A 22128-nucleotide genomic window follows, 5' to 3' on the forward strand; every position below is an offset into this window, starting at 1 on the left:
AGGCAGGTGTCATATCATTTATGGGTTATAGGCCAATATAAAGAACAGGATTACAGTCTAATTGGAAGTCATCACAAGGCTTAAAAAATTCTCATGACATGAACAATTTCAATCACTCTGAGTGCTAAGCGGAAGAATGTCCATTTCTAAAACTTTGAATTGTGCCCTCATAAAAAAAATTATAAATTATAAATAAAATATATTATAAAATATAAATAAAGTTATTGTACATTACCGTAAACCAACATGATCACATGCTAGATTTTGGGGGGGGGGATAATATGCTAAAGAGAATTTATTTTACTTAAATTACATTTTTTTTTGATCTATCATGGGCCTGACAGAATGGTTATTACAGAATGGTGTCAAACACTAGCTCCCCAACAGAGCAACACAAACTGCAGATAAGACAAAGCTGGATTTATTACTTACAGGGAGAACATCACCTCAAAAGAGCTTTGGTAGTGTCTTGGGGTGGAAAGATAACATTTAAATTTATTTAGAATTTAAAGTTTGATTTAGGGCAGGTCTTTCAATACAGAGGGTGGGGTATGGGATGGGAGGTAGGTGGTTGTATACAAGAGGTGGGGAATGGGGTAAGGCTAGATTCAGCCTGGGTAAGGATCATGATATAACAGTGCTGAAGCCTCATAGGCAAAGAACAGAAGAAACAACCATAAAGTTGCACAAGATGGGTATATTATTCATTACAGAAAGTCAGAACACATATCTTGGGGAACCATGGGACCTCTCACTTTGAGGGTATTAGAAGTGATTTATTGTAGAATGTGGGCTTGTGTTAGGTGATTTGGGGCAGGGTCCAAGGAAAAGGGGATTTTCTCTGGATTGGATGCTTTAATGAAGTGGCAGGAGGATAATTGTATGATTATATTAATAATCTTATCTAGGAAAAGAGAAGACTAGATACAGTACATTGTGCAAATCTGCTGCAGAAGACCTCTTAAAAAATTTAAAAAGGAAAGATGTCACATGGAAGACTAAGATGCACTTGACCAAAGCCAGTCTTTTCAATCTTTCAATCACTTTGTATGCGTGCAAAAGTTCGGTAATGAAAAAGGAAGAAAAATTGATGCATTCGAATTGCAGTGTTGACATAGAACATTGAATAACCCATGTACTGACAAAACAACAAACAAGTCTTAGAAAAAAGACAACCAGAATGTCCCTTAGAAGTGAGGATGGTGAGACTTCTACTTACTTACTCCGAACACATGATAAGGAAACACAATCACTATAGAAAAAGACATCATGTTTGATAAAGTAGGGGGTCAATAAAAATGAGGTAAACCCTCAGTGAGATGGATCGACACAAAAGGCACAATGGACTCATGGGCCAATGATCATGTGGGTGACGGTAAGTAAGTCAGAATCCTGTCGATGGCAACTAACAACAAAGCTAAAATTGTAATTGGTAAAGAAACAGTGGTTATTCATTTTAGCTGAGAGAGAAAAATGTATCGTAATTTGTGGTTTGGACAGTTTACATGATTTTGTCTACTTTTAGACATGTTAGAAATCAGTCTTGTTTCATCTTAATCCATCATGGTCACAGAGTTCCCTTGTATGAAATCAATGTTTGATTGATTGACTATGTTCAGTAAGAAAATAACAAGGGCTTGCTGGTAGTACCAGTCCAGGTCCTAGATATCAGTGGGTCCTTTTCAGTTTCTCAACAGATAAGACTGGTGGCAGCATCAAGGTAAGGATTCTGAGGTGAGAATTTCAGAAGAGTCTTAATGCAGAAACTGTCCGTTGATGCTTTCTACTGAAGAACTGATGAGTCTGTTGGGAAATTCCCATAATAAGCAATCAAGCCCTTTGTCTAAGCAGAAGTCTGCTAGAATAGTAAAGTTATGGTAATGAAGACAATGGAATAGTAAAATCAAGCTAATTTCAACGGAGAGCAGTGTGTGTTGGTGGGGGTAGGTAGTTTCCATTCTTAGTATCTGCTGATAGATGATTTCGGTTCTCAAAGAAAAATCAGTAAATATTAGATCAAGGAATAAATATCCATTGAACTACCTTGTGGAATAGTTTTTATTTACAAATCAGAAAACTGGCTCTCAAGGAGACTATGTAACTGACAGTATGCACAATGGGAGAGATGAAGTGAGGTGGTAGAAATAGCCAGAGCATGTCCAAAGTGCTTTCATCCTCTAAGATGCTGGGAATGGCAGACTTCCCAGACAGCCTTATAAATTAAGGTTTTCCTTTTGTTTGTTTTCTTTTGCTTTTTTTTAAACACCATTTGATGTTAATCAAAATCAATTCCTAATTACTTCCTTTAAATAGAAAAGTAATTAATTGAAGAAACAGTAAAGAATAATTACACTTTATCTTTTACTTCCAATTACAGTTTCCCAGAGGCAGGATGCTAAAGAATTGATATCTAGGGATGCGTAACCTAAGTTTTTCACTTAGCCAAGAGCCATGCAAACCACTGCAACTTAAATAATAGTAATAACAATAAAAGGTTATATTGTCTATTTCCAGCCAAGTCAACTTCTAGCTAAAATTATAGTTATCAGAATTAGGTTCTATGCTTAATGAAGAAAGGTCCCTGGGAGGCACAAAATGTTTGCGCTCTGCTACTAACCTAAAGTTGGGCAGTCCAAACCCTCCCAGTGGCACCATGGGAGTCAGCTTCCATGAAGATGACAGCCAAGAAAACCTTCTGGAGCAGGTCTACTCTGGGACACACGGGGTTGCCAGAGTCAGAATCCAGTCAATGGCAATGGGTGTGGTTTTGGTTTATGCTTAACGACTAGGCATATTCAACTTGTTAGTCAAGCAACTAAATCCTCTAAGTTTTCTGGGGAACCTTCTGAAATGTAGACACTTCTTGTAAGAGTTATGATTCCATCAGATGCAAATCACTTATTGTTCAGTCAGTGTAGTCTGTCAATAGCCTCCTTGCTCAAATTGAACTGGGTAGAGCAGCACAGGGAATACAAGTGTGGACTTTAAAGTCAGACACACAATTCCAGCACCATTTTCTACCTGTGGGAAATCGGCTCGTTATGTGCTCCCTCTGATCATAATTTTCCCATAGGTAGGATGGGGATAATAATATGCCTGTTGCCGATGAGTTGATTCCTATTCATAGCAACCCTATAGGACAGAGTTTGACTGCTAACCCAAAGATCAACAGTTTGAATCCACCAGTCTCCCTGGAAACTCTGTGGGGCAGTTCTACTGTGTTCTATAGGGTCGCTGTGAGTTAAAATTCAACTCGATGGCAACGGGTTTGGTTTCGTTTTGGTATCTTAAAGTGTACAGATATTTTAGCCCAAATATTTTCACAGGCTCAACCATTTTTCCCCCACTCCTTAGAGTAGTTTTTCAACAAATGTTCTACAAATATAAACGTGTTAGCTATATTTATGATACTTTACGTGTTTTATAAAATTTAGCTGCTGCAATATTGCAGTCATTATCAATTCTATTTCAGTCCAAAAAACCAAATTAATCCAGTTAAAAATAAGTGTCATCAAAATATTGTTTTCTCGAGTCAAAATATTTGTGCAATAATACAGTTTCAAAATTAAATCTTGTACACTGAGCTCTTACCATTTAATTTGGTCGATTCCTTCTTCGATTTGGAAGGGATTATATTTTCATATATTTTTTTGCAAGCTTTGTTTTAATTACTGAAATTTATTAAAGCTTCAAAAGCAACATTTTTAGTGCACTATGGGTTTAATATTTTGTCAAAGATTTCTAGCTGATTGTGAAGAAAATGCAACTAAATTAATATGACTCATTTCTAAAGTAAGTTCAATACTATTGTCAGTCACTTGTCTTGATATATGAAGTAATTTTTAAAATCAAAGTGATAAAAAAAAAACTGCCAACTTCAATGTTAACTTTTTTACAACGAATCTGTCCCCAGAATTTATAATTCACTTATTTAAAACAGCTGACACTCATTATTTTGCATCTTTGACGTATATCGCTTCTGTTTACAAAGTAGAATATATCAGTTGATTTGGATAAAATTTTGTATTTACTGTGCTCAATAAATAAATTCAAGAATATTTCTCTATGGTTGGTTTGCCAAAATAGCAAGGATATCACTTTTAACACTACCCCCTGCTGTACCTGAATTCAAGTGTTTTTTTTTCAAGTCATTGTAATTTTTTTTTATCTTTAACGTTGAGCTTTTAATTAAATTTGCAGTAGCGTCCACCATAATGTCAGATGTTTGACCTTTGATAAATAAACTTTTCCAAATATCATTTTCCAAAAAAAAAAAAAACAACTTTATTGGAATTAATTAGAATGGTTTTTGATTTAAAATGTATGATGATGACGACATACACTATTCATCATTTAAATGTTTGCAAAATTCTTCGTCTAATGATGTAGTTGTGTTAACAACTATCATCACATTTTCATAAAAATATACATACACACCACACACACAGATGCCACAAGTTTGGAATAAAATGCAGGGTATTAATTTTTAACCAGTGTGTTATTTAAATCAAAGTTCTGCTTCAAAAATTGATACATAACGGCAACTTCTTCAGTTCCTGTCTTAAATTATCATCTTTGACCATAGTCTTCTGACCGATGCTTCTTTAACAGATTTTTGCCCTCTATTTTACATGAAATCAATGGCATAATTATGACCCCTATGGTTGATGTTCAACCTATACAAATATTTTATTGTTGCATTCTTATGATAAAATTTCTTGTAAAATGGAAAACCAGAACTTAATTTTCCATTAAATATGTACTTTTTGTCATAATTGCTACTGAATGGGTTAATTGTAAAGTAAAAGTACAAAAATAAAATATGTGATTGCAAATTTACCATGCAAATATCGCAAAATCTCTAGCAAGTAAGTCTATACCAGCACTTCTTAGGCTTTAACGTACATGTGAATCAGCACGGGGCATTGATGAAGTGCATGTTTTGATTCAGTAGGTCTGGTCTGCGGCCTGATATTTTGCTTTTGTAACTGGCTCTAAGATAAAGCCCGTGTTACTAGTCTGAAAACAGCTTGTTGAGTAGCAAGTGTCTAGATGACTCTGACTACTCTTTGGTAGGCTTGCTAAAAGTTTTGTCCCACACGTATTTTACAAATGCTTTATATAATTTCACATACTTGTGGTGACTGCTGGGTACCTCTTGCAGCCTTTGACTTTTACGCACCAAGCAGCTTGCAGGTGCAGTAAGATAAAATACCCCTCACTTCCAACCATTTCTGTTTGGGAAGAGTTATGTATCTCTAGCCTCTTGATTTGAACATACTTTTTTTTTTTTAATGACAGAGAACCCTCCTTGATAGAGATTTTTTAAGTTATTTTGATCTGAAAATGTTTGGTAATGAAGAGATGTGTTCATGATGTTATTCTTCTAGTTTCAATCCTGTGTTAATATGAGAAATGTGTTCATTGCACATGGGTTCACACTATTTATTGAGACTCTTACAGAAGCTGCAAGTACTAAATGAGAGTCTACCATGTCCAATCAATTTTAATGCAATTTTGAATGACAATAGTTTACTAAGACACGAAAAATCCAGAAAAAAAAATGAAAAACAGCATAAGAAGTGCAGTCACTAAACATAAATTAGAGCAAACCCAGATAAACTGGGATATATAGCCACATAAAATATAAGCTTTGGCTTTTGTTACAAGACAGAGTCTAGCTCTTTATCCCACAATTTTTTTCTCTGGAACCACTCATACTTTTCTTAAGCAACACCCTCAAGACAGACTTACAATTAACAATCTCTGAAAATTGCTGACTGGATAGGTAACTACTGAGTTGAGTTTCAGTATCAAATTTTTAAGAAGCTAGCTCTGTGACCTACAGCTTATAATTTAACTTCTCTGAACCTCCATTTCTTCATTTGTGAAACGAAAAAAGTCACAGGTCTTTCTGAGAAATTTAAATTTTCAAGTATTTTTTTCTTTAAACAAAGTTCAATGAAAAAAGAAAATTGATTATCTCATAATTTGAACATTATGAAATCTATTCACGAACTCATTCATTTATTCATTTTCTTTAAAAATATTATTGTACCAAATGCTGTGTTAAGTTGTTTGAAAATTTATAAGGAAGCTATTACACAGACATAAAGATAATTTGCTCTATTCTTCATGATCTCAACCCACTGAAGAAACTTGTGTTCATGACAGGTTGAGAGAATTTCTGGTTGTTGGGATCTTTAATTATTTATTGTCACTACAACTTTTTTTAGGATACATTCCAATTTGTATTGCTTCAGAATACAAGTACATTCGATGGGAAATATGAGCAAGATTCTGGAGGCCACAGATTAAGCAATGAAATGAAGTTAAGCCTCACTCTTTCCAAGTTGTTTATTTCTGTTTTTAGCATAAGTGCTGCCTGTGTAGTTGGGAACACTCTCTTTCCCTCGTTCTTTTTGTCTTTATAATTTTACACAGCAACGGAGAAACCATCTGCATCTTCAGTGTGGTCAAGATGCCAATAAGATTCACAGACATTAAGAATAAACAATAATGGAGTTTTGAAGAAAATTTTCAGGATAATCTGTTTTTCTAAACTTGAAATGTGTTGTCTAGCTCTTTATTTTTCCAGATATGCCATTCTGTTTAAACTCAGTCTAAGTTATCTCTAAACTAAGCTCATCTCACTTTTTAACTCATCTAGTCCCTTGGACCTGGTTAGATTTCTATGATTATTAAATCTTATTAATTAAAACATAATGCATACAAATAGCACATAACTGGTAAAAAATCGCTAAATAAATACTCATAAAACATAAATCTCCATAATACATACTTTAAACATAGTCACTGCAATGCTAGCTTGCATATTTTACAATACTTAATATTCCTCTATTTATATTTTATCCCCTAAAGTTTTGTCCTGGCTCATTGGAATCTTCCATCAACCTCCAATAATTTTTGGAGAAGGGATACGTTCCCTCTGCCTTTCAGCACCACCGTAAGATTTTTAACTTAATAAACATACACAAACAAAAAAAAACATAAAACATACAAGCAAGCAAATATCATCTTTATTGCATATGTACCCTTTTTGACGCTTTAAGATTGAAATAAAGCTTTATTATAAGATCTTTCAAAACTCAGTTTTCTCATGTCTAGAATGGGAAGATTAATAGTTTCCAATCTCAGTTGTTCAAGAGAATTAGTTAAGAGATGTTAAAAAAAATACATATTCCATAACTCACCTCACATATTTCATTCCACCTCATACGAAATGGACCAGAAATTCTGGGAATGAGGCTGGAGATGTTACAGATTTCAGTGTGTCTCTGTTGAATCTTCATTTGTGAAATACTGAGTGACTTTCTGTTATTTAGGATTCCCTAATCCCCAGCTCTGGACTGTTCATCCTGGTCTGTCTGTTTGTAGTATTGTGATGGCTTGCGTGTTGCTATGATGCTGGAAGCTGTGCCAACAGTATTTCAAATACCAGCAGGGTAACCCACGGTGGACAAGTTTTAGTGGAGTTTCCAGGCTAAGGCAGATTAGGAAGAAAGGCCTGTTGATCTACTTCCAAAAATTAGCCAGTGAAAACTTTATGGATCACAACAGAATATTGTCCTATGTAGTGCTGGAAAATGAGACTCCCTAGGTTGGAAGACACTCATAATACTCAGTGGCCATAACAATGGAATTGATCATGCAGATGGTGCAGTACTGGGCAACATTTTGTTCTATTGTACTCAGTGAGTTTGAGCAGACTTGACAGCAGCTAACAATAATAGCAACATATCCTGGGTAGCTCTTGGAATTCACATTGAAATTTGAATGTACCTTAGAGATCAGAAAATCTAAATTTCTAATTGTACTCTACTAAAAAACTTTGAAGAAATTAGATAATTTGGCTAAACTCTCACAATAAGTTAATAAAAGAAAAGATTAAGAACGTAAGCAGCCTGAGTCCAGGGGTCATTCGAATTTGTTGTATTTATAAACAGAAAATTCAGAGACAGATCTTGTGAAAATGGTGCTGTTGCATCTGACCTCATCTAACTTCACAAGGGGGAGGAAAGAGAACCAAAATCATCAGCCCAACACTGATCCCTATGAAGTGGAGGTCAAATATGCCTCCACCCTCTAACCATTTTACCAATTCTGACAACAACTGTCCCTCTCAGGGCACTCTTTACTCTGCTAGATTCGATAATTCATTGCAATGGCCACAAAGAACTCACAGACTACAGTTACAATTATGGGTTTATCAGGGAAGTAACAAGTTACAATTCAGGATCAGGAATGACTCAGTGTATAGTTCTGCAATCAGGACAGCTGCTTCGCAGCCACGCCTTCAGGAAGGCCTCTCCCTGACCCTGGGCTCCTTGGCCCTCCTTGGGCAAGTGTTACACAGCTCTTTAGCTCTGAAAACAAGTGCCTGGAGGCAACCCACTCCCCCCAGCAAGCTTCCTGCCTGAAGGCACTCAGCTCTTTCTCCAAGGGGAGGCACGCCTACTGTAGCTGCCTTGCTCCTTTGTCCAGGAAGCCCACCATGCCATCTTGAGCCAGTCTCCTGGGTCTGCTGCTGTTGGTTCTCTTCTGCACTTGCTGCTGCTTCTTGCTGTCTCATGCTGTCTCATGTGTTACAGTTCTCTCTGTCCACTGTGTCTAGGAGGTTTTCAGTGTAAGGACCCCAAGTCCAAAGGTCATGCTCCACTCCTGGCCCTTCTTCTGATGGTAGTGAGGTCTCCCTCTTGCCTCTAGGATTGACTCCCTTTAAGCATAAAAACCCATAGAGATGGTAAAACTGACCATTCCCCTCATTAGGCTTCTATACACCTTATTTCCATGATCTCTCCCCCACAAAGGTTCCATGAACCTTATTTGCATTATTAGCAGGCTGTCCAATCCCCATAGCAGGTGACAAGCACCTTATCTTCCTTCACAGCCTCACCCAATCATTTCGTGGGAATCACCAAGACCATGGCTAAAAAGGCCACACAAAGTAACTCACTGCACCACAGATCTAAAAATAAATTTCTTTGCCATTAAACTTTATCTGTAGTGAGTTTTTTTCTTCATTAATCTTACTTTTGATCCAAATCTAAAAATTGGTCATTTTATTCCTTCTAGAGAATTTTTCAAAAATTTCCTTGTATAATTCTTCACACTTATAAGATCCACATATTGAATAAAAGTTACTCAGGATTTCATAGTCAATCAAATTGATTCTATATCCAAACACCTTTCCTTCAAATCCAACCTTTACTTAGGAAACAATGATCTTATTAAAATACGTAGCCCATATAACACTGGGTATCTTCAAATGAGCTTATAGAAATTTATGAAAATCAGTTTTATACATATGGGTGTTTAAAATTTCTATTTCCAGTGAAAACATTTATGTTTGCCAGTTTAACAAAATTTAAGTAGAATATAAAGGAAAAGTTACTTATTTGGATGCACCAGTACCATGAGGCATTTAGTATACTGAACGTCTAATCTACCAGGGTAAATAGCCCAAAATAATTCATTTTATCAAACCACACCTCCACTTCTCACATTTCATAACTTTTATTGTTAAACAAAGGCACTCATTCTGAAGACCTAGAAATGATTATTTGAGTGTTTCTTAGAATGTATCTTAGTATCAAGCCATCAGCTATTGATAAGAAAGTCACCGGATTGTGTCATGACTTTATTTTGGGAGAACTAGAAAACTTCGTAAAATGTAATCAGAAAGACAAAATTTGGAGGAAACAGTAGCTTTACCCTAAGTGGGACAAAAAAAAAAAAAAAAAAACTGTTGCAAGGTCCCAAACTATTTATTAGACCAAACTCTTCATTTCATCATTGGAGTGCCCTACAGTATTGCATCAGCCTCAAGGCTCGTTAGGTTATGGAGAAAGGTAAATCCTGAAGTTCTCACACTCTGAACTTACACATCATTTTTTATTTAAGTGTCCACACTGCATATCTCAGTGAATCTTATATGCACATTAGACGAAAGCATATTACCAAAAACGAACAGTACTTTGATTTCATTTTAATGGCCTGAAGATGAGCTTCTTGCAGAACCACAGCCTATTAAGAGAGATCTTACACTGGCATAAGAAGTCATCGTAAAATAATGGCTTGTTGCAAAGACAAAAGTTTCATTGGCCTCATTTCTGATTCAGAAAATCAGAAGGATTCACAGAATGAGGAAAATAGTGAGCATTCTGAAATCATTAGGATATGGATTCAATCCTGACTTGCAGTCGAGAGTTGTGTTTCTCTAGGGAATTAATTTTACTTCCTTGAGTCTCAATTTTTGTTTTTAAATTTTTATTGTGCTTTAAGTGAAAGTTTACAAATCAAGTCAGTCTCTCATGCAAAAACTTATATACGCCTTGCCATATACTCCTAGCTGTTCTCCTCCTAATGAGACAGCATGCTCCTTCCCCCCATTCTCTCTTTTCCTGTCTGTTTGACCGGCTTCTGAACCCCTCTGCCCTCTCATCTCCCCTCCAGGCAGGAGATCCCCACATAGTCGCATGTGTCTACTTGATCCAAGAAGTTCACTCTTCAATAGTATCATTTTCCATAGTCCAGTCCAATTCCTGTCTGAAGAGTTGGCTTAGGGATTGGTTCCTGTCTTGGGTTAACAGAAGGTCTGGGGACCATGACCTCTGGGGTCCTTCTAGTCTCAGTCAGACCATTAAATCTGCTTGTTTTACGAGAATTTGGGGTCTGCGTCCCACTGCTCTCCTGCTCCCTCAGGGGTTCTCTGTTGTGTTCCCTGTCAGGGCAGTCATCGGTTGTAGCTGTACACCATCTAGTTCTTCTGGTCTCAGGCTAATGTAGTCTCTGGTTTATGTGCCCCTTTCTGGCTCTTGGGCTCATAATTACCTTGTGTTTTTGGTGTTCTTCATTCTCCTTTGATCCAGGTGGGTTGAGACCAGTTGATGCATCTTAGATGGCTGCTTGCTAGTGTTTAAGACTCCAGACATACTCCACAAAGTGGGATGCAGAATGTTTTCTTGATAGATTTTATTATGCCAATTGACCTAGATGTCTTTTGAAACCATGGTCCCCAAACCCTCACTGCTGCTACGCTGGCCTCCTAAGCATTCAGTTTATTCAGGAAACTGCTTTTTGGTTAAATCCAGTCATGCTAACCTCTCGTGTATTGTGTTGTCTTTCCCTTCACCTAAAACAGTTCTTATCTACTATCTAATTAGTGACAACCCCTTTCCCTCTCTCTCTCCCTCCGCATTTTCATAACCATCAAAGAATATTTTCTTCTCTGTTTAAAGTATTTTTTGAGTTCTTATAATAGTGGTCTAATACATTATTTGTCCTTTTGAAACTGACTAATTTCACTCAGCATAGTGCCTTCCAGGTTCCTCTATCTTATGAAATATTTCACGGGTTCATCATTGATCTTTATTGATATGTAAGATTCCATTTTATGAATATACCATAATTTATTTATCCATCTATCTCTTGATGGATATGTTGGTTGCTTCCATTTTTTGCTATTGTAAACAGTGCTGCAGTGAACATGGATGTGCATATATCTGTTCGTGTAAAGGCTCTTATTTCTCTAGGATATATTCCAAGTAGTGGAATGGCTGGGTCATATGGTAGTTTTTTTCCAGTTTTTTTAAGGAAGCGCCAAATAGATTTCCAAAATGGTTGTACCATTTTACATTCCCACCAGCAGTGTATAAGCGTTCCAGTCTCTCCACAACCTCTCCAACTTTATAGTTTTGTATTTTTTGGATTAATGCCAGCCTTTTTGGAGTGAGATGGAATCTCATTGTAGTTTTGATTTGCATTTCTCTAATGGCTAATGATCGTGAGCATTTCCACATGTATCTCTTAGCTACCTGAATGTCTTCTTTACAGAAGTGTCTGTTCATATCCTTTGTACATTTTTTAATTGGGTTATTTGTCTTTTTTTAGTTGAGTTTTTGCATATCATGTAGATTTTAGAGATCAGGAGCTGATTGGAAATGTCATAGCTAAAAACTTTTTCCCAGTCTGTAGGTAGTCTTTCTACTCTTTTGGTGAGATCTTTGGATGAGAATAGGTGTTTGATTTCTAGGGGCTCCCAGTTATCTAGTTTCTCTTCTCGTGTTTGTGCATTGCTACTGATGCTTTGTATACTGTTTATGGCTCCTAGCATTGTCCCTACTTTTTCTTCTACGATCTTTATCATTTTAGATTTTATATTTGGTCTTTGATCCATTTTGAGTTACTTTTTGTGCATGGTGTGAGGTATGGGTCTTGTTTCATTTTTTTTGCAGATGGATATCCAGTTATGCCAGCACCATTTGTTAAAGAGACTGTCTTTTCCCCATTTAACAGATTTTGGGCCATTGTCAAATATCAGCTGCTCATATGTGGATGGATTTATGTCTGGATTCTCAATTCTGTTCCATTGGTCTATATATCTGTTGTTGTACCAGTACCAGGCTGTTTTGACTACTGTGGTGGTATAACAGGTTCTAAAATCAGGTAGAGTGAGGCTTCTCACTTTTTTTCTTATTTTTCAGTAATGCTTGACTTGTCCGGGACCTCTTTCCCTTCCAAATGAAGTTGGTGATTTGTTTCTCCATCCCCTTAAAAAATGTCATTGGAGTTTGGATCAGAATTGCATTGTATCTATAGATCGCTTTTAGTAGAATAGACTTTTTTACAATGTTAGGCCTTCCTATCCATGAGCAAGGTATGTTTTTCCACTTATGTAGGTCTCTTTTGGTTTCTTGCCATAGAGTCTAGTAGTTTTCTTTGTATAGGTCTTTTATATCTTTGGTAAGATTTATTCCTAAGTATTTTATCTTTTGGGGGGCTACTGTAAATGGTATTGATTTTGTGATTTCCTCTTTGATGTTCTTTTTGTTGGTGTAGAGGAATCCAACTGATTTTTGTATGTTTATCTTGTATACTGATCCTCTGCTGAACTCTTCTATTAGTTTGTTTTCTTGAGGATTCTTTAGGATTTTCTGAGTATAAAATCATGTCATCTCCAAATAGAAAAACTTTTACTTCTTCCTTACCAATCTGTATGCCCTTTATTTCTTTATCTAGCCTAATTGTTCTGGCTAGAACCTCCAGCACAATGGTGAGTAAGAGTGGTCATAAAGGGCATCCTTGTCTGGTTCCCCATCTCAATGGGAATGTTTTCAGGCTCTCTCCATTTAGGGTGATGTCGGCTGTTCGCTTTTTATAAATTCCCTTTATTATGTTGAAGAATTTTCCTTCTACTCCTATTTTGCCGGAAGTTTTTATCACGAATGGGTGTTGAACTTTGTCAAATGCTTTTTCTGCATCAATTGATAAAATCATGTGATTCTTCTCTTTTGTTTTACTTATATGATGGATGACGTTAATTGTTTTTCTAGTGTTGAACCATCCCTGCATACCTGGTATGAATCCCACTTGGTCGTGGTGAATTTTTTTTTTTTTTTTTTTGATATGTTTTTGAATTCTATTGGCTAGAATTTTTTTCAGGATTTTTGCAATTAAGTTCATGAGGGATATAAGTCTGTAATTTTTTTTTTTTTTCTTTACCTGTTTTTGGTATCAGGGATATGCTGGCTTCATAGAATGAGTTTGGGAGTATTTGGTCCTTTTTTATGCTCTGAAATACCTTTAGTAGTAGTGATGTGAACTCTTCTCCAAAAGTTTGATAGAACTCTGCAGTGAAGCTGTCCAGGCCAGGGCTTTTTTTTTTTTTTTGGTGGGCGGGGGTAGATTTTTTATTACCTTTTCAATTTCTTCTTTCATTCTGGGTTTATTTAGTTGTTCTACCTCTATTTGTGTTAGTTTAGGTAGGTAGTGTTTTTCTAGAAATTCATCCATTTCTTCTAGGTTTTCAAATTTGTTAGAATACAATTTTTTGTAGTACTCTGTTATGATTGTTTCATTTTCAGTTGAGTTTGTTGTAATATCGCCCATCTCATTCCTTATTTGGGTTATTTACTTCCTCTTCTGTTTTTCTTTTGTGAGTTTAGCAAAGGATTTATCAATTTTGTTATTTTTTCAAAGAGCCAGCTTTTGGTCTTCTTAACTCTTTTGATTGTTTTTTTTCTGTTCTCTGTTTCATTTAATTCTACTCTAATTTTTATCATTTGTTTTCTTCTGGTGCCTGAGAGTTTCTTTTGTTGCTCTTCCTATTTGTTCAAGTTGTAGGCATAATTCTTTGATTTTGGCCCTGTCTTCTTGCATGTGTGCATTTATTGATATAAATTGACCTTTGAGCACTGCTTTCACTGAGTCCCAAAGGCTCTGATAGGAAGTGTTTTCATTCTCATTGGATTGTATGAATTTCTTTATTCCATCCTTCATGTCTTCTATAGCCCAGGCGTTTTTTAGCAGGGTATTGTTCAGTTTCCAAGTGTTTAATTTCTTTTCCTTGCTTTTTCTGTTATTGATTTCTACTTCTATGGCCTAATGGTCAGAGAAGATACTTGGTAATATTCTGATGTTTTGGATTCTGCTTAGGCTTGCTTTATGACCTAATATGTGGTCTATTCTGGAGAATGTTTCACGTGCAGTAGAAAAGAAAGTATACTTGGCTGCTGTTATGTGGAGTGTTCTGTATATGTCTAAGAGGTCAGGTTGGTTGATTGTGGCATTTAGATCTTCTGTGTCTTTACTGAGCTTCTTTCTATATGTTCTGTCCTTCACTAAAGTGGTGTGTTGAAGTTTCCTACTATAATTGTGGAGCTGTCTGTCTCACTTTTCAATGTTGTTAGAGTTTGTTTTACATATCTTGCAGCCCTGCTGTTGGTTACATAAATTTTTAATATGATTATATTCTTCTGGTATATAGTCCCTTTAATCATTACGTAGTGTCCTTCCTTATCCTTTGTGGTGGATTTAACTTTATAGTCTAATTTGTGAGAAATTAATATTGCCACTTCTGCTCTTTTTGATTGTTGCTTCCTTGACATAAGTTTTTACATTCTTTGAGTGTTTGTGTCTCTAAGGCTATAACGTGTGCATTTTGTAGGCAGCATATAGACTGTTTTTTTATCCATTCTGCTACTCTCTGTCTCTTTATTGGGGCATTTAGTCCATTTACATTTAGGGTAATTATGGATAGGTATGAGTTTTTGTTTTTTTTTATGAGTTTAGTGCTGCCATTTTGATGTATTTTTTTTGTGTGTTGTTGACAGTTTCTTTTTCCCACTTAAATTCTTATGTTGAGTAGTTTATCTTTATATATTGTCTTTTCCTCTTATTCGTTAGTGTTGATTTTGTTCCTGCTGAGTCTCTATTTTTTTCTTGTATTTTATTTTGATGACTAGGATTGTTAGTCTCTTTTGTGGTTACCTTAATATTTCCCCCTATTTTTCTAAGTTTAAACCTAACTTTTATTTCTTTATATTGCCTTGTCTTCTTCTCCATATAAAAGACCTATGACTACACTCCTTAGTCCCTCTTTATTGCTTTAAAGTTGTCTTCTTTTATGTAATAGCATCACCTTTTCCCTGTTTTGAGCATGTTTTTTTTTTTTGTAATTGTGATTTATTTTTGTGATTTCCCTATCTGCATTAACATCTGTTTGTTCTGCCCTGTGTTCTAGTCTTGGGTTGATGTCTGATATTATTGATTTTCTAACCAAAGAACTCCCTTTAGTATTTCTTGTAGTTTTGGTTTGTTTGTTTGTTTGAGTTCCCTAAACCTCTGTTTATCTGGGAATGTCCTAATTTTTCACTTTCATATTTGAGAGACAGTTTTGCTGGATATATAGTTCTTGGCTGGTAGTTTTTTTCCTTCAATGCTTTATATAAGTCATCTCATTGCCTTCTTGTCTGCATGGTTTATCCCAAGTAGTCCAACCTTATTCTTATTGACTCTCCTTTGTAGGTAACTTTCCATTTATCCCTAGCTGCTCTTAAAATTCTCTCTTTATCTTTGGTTTTACCAAGTTTGATCATAATATGTAAAATCTACCTTATGTGGTGCTCGATTAGCGCCTTGGATAGATATCTTCTCATCTTTCATGATATCAGGGAAGTTTTTTGCCAATAAATCTTCAACAATTCTCTCTGTATTTTCTATTATCCCTCCCTGTTCTGGTACTCCAATCACTTATAGGTTATTTCTCTCGATAGAGTCCCACATGATTCTTAGGGTTTCTTCATTGCTTTTAATTCTTTTATCTGATTTTTCTTCAGATATATTTGTGCCAAGTGCTTTATCTTCAAGCTCACCAGTTTTGCCTTCTACTTGCTCAATTCTTCTTCTCTAACCTTCTATTGAGTTGTCTAATTCTGTAATTTTATTGTTAATCTTCTGAATTTCTGATTGCTGTCTCTCTAAGGATTCTTGCAGTTTATTAAATTTTTCATTATGCTCTTGAATAACCTTCTCAATTTCTTCAAATGCTTTATCTGTGTGTTCCTTGGCTTCCTCTGCATATTGCCTGGTCTCCTTCCTAATCTTGTTACTGATGTCCTGAAGTTTTCTGTATATTAATCTTTCATATTCCACATCCAGCATTTCCAAGAAAGCACCTTCATCCAGAAGATTCCCTGATTCTTTGTTTTGAGAGCTTGCTGAAGCGATTATTGTCTGCTTCTTCATGTGTTTTGATATTGACTGTTTTCTCCGAGCCATCTATAAGTTATTGTACTAGTTTATTTTATGTTTGCTTACTGTGTTTAGCTTCTTGCTTTGTTTTGTTTTGGTATGCCCAAATAGGTCACTCGAGTGACCTAGCTTGATTATTTTTGCCTTTGAAGCTCTGGCATCCTGTCACCAGAAGGCTAGAGCTGTTATCAGATGCATCAGCCTAGGCGTCCATTCACTTTTCTTGTGTGGATTCAGCTCAGGTGTCCAGGTAGTTTGCTATCAAGTGTGTGGTACAAGCTCTGTCCTTCAGTCTTAGAGGGGCAGGGGTGATTAGTGTAGGTACTGCTATCTGCTGGGGATGACAACCATCCCCTGAGTGTCTGTGAGGAAAGCACATCCCTGTTCCCTAGAGTGCATAGGTGGGTCAGTTCTGCAGACATACCATGGGCACTGAATGCCTTTGGTTGTAAGGACTGCGAGGTACCAGTTATCCTTGGACCCCCATCATGGGTTCTGGGTGACCTAAATGGATCCACCAATCCTTAGGCCCCTGATGTAGGTAAGTGAGAACCCCGTTTAATAGGCAAAGCAGTGTCAAGCATCAAACACCCACCTCTCCACTGCACTGCTGAAACAGTTGCAGTCTGTTAACAAGGGCTTATTCTACTGAAATAGGCCCACAGAGGTCCATGCAGGGGGGAGAGGTATTCAAAGTCCACGGACTGCTTATGCCTGGACAGGAGCTGCTTCTGTCCTGAACTCCCCAGGTTAGTGGAGCTGGGAAATTATCTTTTCCCCCTCTCGTGAATTTATTCCTTCTCCAAGGCTGGGAGAATGGCTCAGGACACCCTGCAGGTCCTATCTCAAGCCCAGGGAAATCAACAGCCATTGAACTCAGCTTGGGGGTGGGGGAGGGTGGTAAAATATACCCAACTACTTAGCTTTTGCAGTGAGTGCCATTTTTCTCTGATTTGCTCTGAGGAAACTGTAGCCATATGCTACTACCAGCCCACCACAGTCTCTCCCAGGAATTGTGCCTGGGGTATCCCAGCAATTCAGGTCCAGCAACTCCTCTCTGCTTCTGAACTGTCTCTCCCTCTCCTTGCCACTCAGTTTTCTAACTTTGCCTCTGATGTTCAAGGCTCCTAGCTTATCATAAATATAATCATTTCCCTTGTTTTTTGGGGTCTTTGTTGTAAGAGGGATCACCAGAAACATATGGCTACTCCACCACTTTGGCCCCGCCCTGAGCCTCAGTTTTTTAATGTGTTAAAATGGGAACAATGATACCTCTTTTCAGAATGGTTTGAAGTTCAAATGTGATAAAATATTGAAAGCACATAGTATAGTGTCCAGGCCATAACCTTCCATTTATTCAACACACGCATTTTAAATATTTATAATTTGCCAAGTACAGCTCTAGGCATAATTAAAAACAAAACAGTTGCAGTTGAGTTGAGATGAGTTGAGTTGCCAGCTCATGGCACCCATTTGCTCCATAGGGTTTCCAATGGCGAATTTTTCAGATCTCCAGGCCTTTCTTCTGAGGAGTTTCAGAACTTAAACCTCCAACCTCCAGCCAAGGATGTTCACTCTTTGCAACACCCTGGAACTCCTAGCTAGCACGTTGGTTTAATTCAGACAAAGCTTTTAGCTCCGTAGAGTGTGTACATGTGGGGAAGATGACCATTAGACAAGGGAATCTTTAACAAAACATCAGTAGTGATAAAACCTTTAAAGAAAAAGAAGCTGTGTAAGGAGTTAGCATGTTAAATGGGTCAAAGAAGGGCTGTTAGGAAGTGTTTCCTGAGCAGAGACTAGTAGTAAGTGAAGAAATGAGCTTTGCGAATGTCTGGGTAAAGAGATCTCCAGATAAAGTCCGTGGAAAATGAATGTGATAGATACATTTGAAGGTCAGAGTGCTTGGAAAGGGTGGAGCAAGGGGGAAATCATGTAGAGCCTTTGTATAAGAGAACTGTGAATTTGTTTCTTATAGGTTTGATGGGAAGATAATTAATTTGAGTAGGAAAATCACGTAATCTGAATTATGTATTGAAAGATCCCTATGACTACTGTGTATAAATAGGCTTTAGAGGTTAACAGCAAAAAAAGCCGGGAGACTAATTAGCAGGCTAGCGTAGTCAAGGTAAGAAATAATGGTACATTAGGTGAGGTGTTAGCAATGGTTGTGGTGAGATTGATTCAGTGACGTTATCTATTTTGAAATTGTAGCTGACAAAATGTGTTAATAGAATCTCTACAGAGTGTGAAAGAATGTAAAAGAGTTACTTTAAGGTTACACCAGCTATCATTATTTGAGCATTTACGATATGCCAGAACATTAACTCTAAGTGGTGAATATAGTAATTATTATCACCCAATTACAGAAGTAAGATTCCAAAGCCCATGAATTTAACCCTGTAATAGACTGCCTCTAAGCAAAACTAACATTACTAGCTAGTACATAGCATTCTTAAAAATATTATGTAAAAGGCAGTAATAACACAGCTCAATTTCCTCTTACAGGTACTTAGTCACTCTTCAACAATGTATTCCTCAATTTTTATTTTATTAATCAAAATTAAATCAGCAAGTCTAACTCTACTATTGTTTTACTTTATCAAACATGAATTTCAATAGAATCAATATAGCTAAATACTTTTATTAATAAAATGGACTATTGTGCATCTACAAATGCCAGGTATTAAATTATTTGATTGACATATGCTATCAAAATTTATTCTCATAGCAATTTATTTTATCTCTTTACTTTCATGTAGGCTAATATATATTCTGTTACCAAATTCTGGCCTAATAAGTTTTTTTCCTATGGATTTCCCCTACTACCACAATAGAAAATAATAATAATGATGATAATAAAATTAAGAAGGTGCTGAAAGTTGGGAGGCAGCATGACAGCCCATTTTTCAAATACTTGAAATGATGTAATGTAGAGAAGAGGTTATATTCTATACAATTTTACAGGGCTTTTCTGAGACAAAAAATTTTAAATTGTAGTGCTCGAGCTAGAATGAACATTTTCATTTTTTAATGACAACAAGTATCATACAAATAATTTTATAATCCTTTCTGTTTTCTTTTCCTCATCACACAATTAATGTCAACACCAACCTCATCTTATACCTTAAAAAAACTTGATCAATTCCTTTTAGTATTTGGTTTTAAGCCTTCTGGACATTAAATTTCTTTAACAATTTTAAAGTATCTTTGTGAAAATCCTTACAACAGTTTGTAGTTATTATACTTGACTCACTGGAGTTTTGTACTTTCTGCCTTATTTAAACAATGTAAGAAACACAACAAGGAAATAAACCAGTAAATAAAAACCTACAAATCTCAGAGCGAAAAAAAAAAAAAAAACCTCCAGTTTGATGAGGAGAAAATTTTGACTCACTGTCACAGAGAGGAATGGCTTATAAAGGCAATAGTTTATTCTTTTTCTCCTTCTTCCTTTTCCCCTTCCCCTCCTTCCTCCTCCTCTTCCTCCTCTCTTTCTGCTTTTTTATATTGAGAAGTGATCTTGTAAACCAGAACATCTCAGTTCAACTGCCGTCATTCAGAACCCCATCACATCTTACATGCACATTATTATTTTTATATTGCTGTTCCTGCCTTCATTAATCTGCCACATGATGTTCAATTAAATAATCTCTTTTCAGTTTTGATGCATTTTTTAAGTTTCAGAAATCAAAAGCTATTTTTAAATGGTTCAAAGACAAAAATAAAAATTGCCTATATTCCTAACTTCCACAATTAACAATCTTTAAAATTTTGATTTATGTGCTTCCAACTTATTTTAAAGCATCCTTTGAAAATAAATATCATTTAGTAATATATGAATGTAATGTCTTTTGTTTCAAATAATAGGTAAGCCCAGATGAAGCCAAAAATCCATTTAGAATTTTACTGGCTCGGTATTGTTTCTTCGCCCCTGAATTTTTCACAGGAAAAATAGATCTCTATAACCTTTACTTGGATAGTGTTTCCATCAAATTGCATCCTTCATACCCTGATGGAGTCTCAGTTTAATGTATTCCACTAAACTCCCATAGACCTAAAATTTGCCTGAATTTTTCACATCTGAACACACTCTCATATAGATGATACGACAGTCCTTTTTTTGCTCATAAAATCCTGCTCATTTTAGAGCCCTGAACCTCTGAGAAGCCTTCTTATATTCTTTTATTCAGAGCTGATTCTCCTTCTTTCAAGCTGACCTCATGATACTTCCTCTATCATAGAAGTTATCACAGTATGCTGGAGTTGTTAGTTTTTGTGTGGCTTCCCCAGGTGGATGACGAAAAACCTGGTAGCAGAGGCTTTTGTATGTTCATGTCTGCAGCTCCTGAACCCAGCATGATACTGGGCCTCAGCTAGGGCTCAATACATTTAATGGGATAAAAAGTTAGGTAATGAGTGTCAAAGGATAAGGGATGAGGTTAACAAGGTTTCCAACTTGGTATTCATTAACATCTATTTGCTAAGATATTTTTTAGATAAAATAGTAAGGAGTGGGGATTAAAAAGGTGAGAAGATTTTTTTCAGATATCTGTAATATTTAACTAATTCAGTAGCCATCCTGGACTAAAATATTTGTTCAAGAGATGAGGTTTTGTTTTTAGCTTTGTGAAATATTCTATTTGACAGAATGAAATTTTAGAACTAAGAATAAAAATGCATATTCACTTCATAAAGCTATTATTATCCCCTGAAGGAAGAAGAGATATTACATCAATTGTTGATTTCTATGAACAATGTTGCAGTTGACAACTCAAAAATAACCCCTGGGAATCCTGAGGAAATCATGCAAAGAGCATTTTTGTTTGGTTATTGTTTTCAGCTTCATGTAGCTCAGACAGAATATTTCTGTTTCCTAAAAGTCCAAGAAAATTTATGGAAGGCAATTGATGAGTATTTAATTTACATGGTGAAATTAATCTGCAAAAATTGGAAGCAACCATGTTTCTAGGAATGTAGTGATTTAGCCTAGGGAAATAATGCAGAAAATGCTAACTATCAGCAGTACTATATTAAATCAAGTTGCACAAAGAAGATTGATAACAAACCAGTAGAAAGAAGTACTATTAGTTATTTTATGCTGACAACTCTTCAGTAATAATTAACCTGTACTCATTAATCTAGTAGATAATAGACTGAAGGAAAGGAATGGGTTGATATAAACAAAGTAGGGTAACAGGGATTTGTTTAGGCAGGTAAAAACACAGTTGTATGTAGGGCCAGATTAAGGCGTGTGAGAGACCTGAACACTGATAATCTGTGGTGCCCCCTCCTCTGCTTACTCACATATTCAAATGGGACACGCGAGTTATATATATCCACGTGCATATATGTGTGCATGTGTGTCATATCTATCCATAATGTAACTTCTTTTAAAAGCAACAATAATATTAGAGATTGATTGCAAAAGTGGTGTATGCCATTTTCGCAGAATGAGATGAACTGTATTATATAATTTTAGTGGGTGTGGGCTACTAAGATTTTTACTATGTACCACATTTTCTAAAAAAAAATCCACATATTCTACAACAAAGAAGCAAGTCAGTGAGCTTA

The 22128-nt window shown here is 36.1% G+C and overlaps 1 pseudogene; it reads right to left on the bottom strand.

The window, feature by feature from the left end:
• The window catches only part of LOC100653750 (pseudouridylate synthase PUS7L-like), a 100307-nt pseudogene extending 83726 nt beyond the window's left edge, over window positions 1-16581 (bottom strand).
• Between the last annotated feature and the right edge of the window lie 5547 nt (window positions 16582-22128).

The sequence above is a fragment of the Loxodonta africana genome, chromosome 7 (assembly GCF_030014295.1).
Source record: "Loxodonta africana isolate mLoxAfr1 chromosome 7, mLoxAfr1.hap2, whole genome shotgun sequence".
Lineage (NCBI taxonomy): Eukaryota > Metazoa > Chordata > Mammalia > Proboscidea > Elephantidae > Loxodonta > Loxodonta africana.